This window comes from Pteropus alecto, unplaced genomic scaffold, assembly GCF_000325575.1.
Source record: "Pteropus alecto unplaced genomic scaffold, ASM32557v1 scaffold72, whole genome shotgun sequence".
In the NCBI taxonomy this organism is placed as follows: domain Eukaryota; kingdom Metazoa; phylum Chordata; class Mammalia; order Chiroptera; family Pteropodidae; genus Pteropus; species Pteropus alecto.
This window is the reverse complement of record NW_006436811.1, coordinates 1,028,925-1,031,214: the sequence shown is the minus strand read 5'-3', so window position 1 is coordinate 1,031,214 and position 2,290 is coordinate 1,028,925. Positions and strand designations below refer to the sequence as shown.

The window sequence follows — 2,290 nt, the reverse complement described above, 5'->3', positions numbered from 1 at the left end:
TTAAAAGAAAAAGAACGAAATATTACTATTTAAAGTAATAAAGAGTCACTAACTAGATCATATAATAAAGTATTCAAAACAACTAAAAGATTTAGAAGAGAAATATACACATATACAATTTTTTGAAGTTATTACACAATGTAAGCCTCATCCTATCTGCTCACCTAAAAACTAAAATAATTAAGAAAAAATGAGAAGATAAATAATGATTTAATAAATCCAGCTTTGATAAGTATGTATATCTATGCAAGTTACATAGGTGTACATACTTATAAAATATGTTATATATAATATACTTATATGTATATGCTTATTATATATTATATGTAATGTATTTATCCTGGTTATCACCAATCATAATTTTATAGCAAAAATTTAGAACAAAAAGCTAAAAACTTATAGTACCTAGAAGAATTTGTACAAGGAGAAATTATTTAGAACAAGAAACAGACATGAAGGTCATTTCTTCATGCTCACTGACTGACGGTCTGCTTTTGAAGAGCTTTGCTGCAAATCAAGAAAAAATGTTATAAAGAAATCACAGGAGTGTAATGAATTATATTTAGAATGTTAGGAAAAACGATGTATTCCAGCTCATGAAAGAATTCATTTGAAAGGAAACCTTAATATAGAAAGTTAAAATGCCTATAATACTAATCTAGTCTATCGATGTCCTTGAAGAGATAAAGGTAGGAAATGGGGAAGGGGAAGTTATGTATTTACATTAAGTCCCTGTCGTACATGATAAAATCTCTTAAAATATTTGGCATTAGTAACTTGATAAAAAGTATTTTGCAAGTATATGTTACACAGAGGCCCTACCCATGACCCCATCCAGACTCCTGAGGATCTAATATAAGAATATTGTTCTTGTGCATTAAATTTAATGTCCTAGCAATTGTTTTTTGCGTGTTACCATTTCAAATATTAACTGTGAAATTAATGTTTGAGAAAATATAGAAATGTCTTATGTTGTAGTATTCTAAAATAGTTAAAAATTAAAATAATTTTGAAAGACTAACGATGCTAATAAAATAATATAGATGGACTGGTAATTGAAGTCAAGTTTATTTAGGAGCTATAATATCATGGCCCTAAAATCTCTGGATCCCAGAACTATTACTAGAACAAATAACAAATTCATACCCAAAGCGGCAGTATGTATGTTCCCTTATGAGAGCATGTGTGTGTATCTGTATGTGCATGTTTATAAGTGTGTGTGTGTGTGTGTGTGTGTGTGTTTTGGGGGGTACCATATATAAACATTTTATGATATATTATTTTATCTTATCCAATTGTCAGTTTTAATCCATTTGTTTGAGGTATGAAAGACTTCAATAAAGTATTGGAATTCACTGAAGGAAAAGGTCACAGATAAACTATTTTCCAAGCCATAACTAACAACAACAACAACAAGTTACAAATTACCTCTGATAAGGACTATATTTTTAAAGCACTTTTTAAATAAAGGACTCACCCTACTACAAACATACGTGTACATGTTTGTGAAAAGAATAAAGCTAAGAAAATGAGAAAAATTTAAAAGAATATGGCAAAGAAAAGGTAAAAAAAATGTCCTTCCACTTCCCAAAATGGTAGTATTTCATTTTCATGGAAAGCCAAATGAACACTATGGCAAGTCAGAAAGGAACACCTACCAGGACGAATATTTTAAACTGTGTTCTACCTCACTGATGACCTAGTGGGGTTTAACAAAAACCTTGGTCTTTTATCTACTTTGACACTGATCTAATGATGGACACATGAAGGAATAGAACTTATCTCTAAAACGTACATTGTGCAATGATAAAAATTAGTGTATCAAAAAACCTATAATGGGGAAATTAAAACCTAAGGGTACTACAAGTCATCTTGCGTTACATCCTACTCATTAGCAATCTCAAGTTTAAATCAAGGTTATCTCAGTGTCAGACCAGCAGAAATAGCATGATATTTAGAACCCTAAGGATTGGATCTGTGTTTGAATTGTGAACCCTGAGTCTGTAACTTTAAAATGTACATATAATTTATTTGGTTTTTTGAGCTTCGTTCATAACCTTTGTAAAACAGTTACATTAAAATATATGACGTAGTCTATGCCCATGCCACCCTGAACAAGCTCGATCCCGTCTGACCTCAGAAGCTAAGCAGGGTCAGGCCCGGCTAGTACTTGGATGGGAGACCAGCTAGGAAGACCAGGTGCTATAGGCGTAAAAAATAAAAAATAAGGGATTGTAAACTGACAAAGTCCTTGCAATCTGTGAGATCTACCAAGGGTTGCTTCGCCTAA

At 31.6% G+C, this 2,290-nt stretch overlaps 1 pseudogene; it reads left to right on the top strand.

The window, feature by feature from the left end:
- Positions 1 to 2,092: 2,092 nt before the first annotated feature.
- LOC112481431 lies at positions 2,093 to 2,211 on the top strand (annotated as a pseudogene).
- Positions 2,212 to 2,290: the final 79 nt, after the last annotated feature.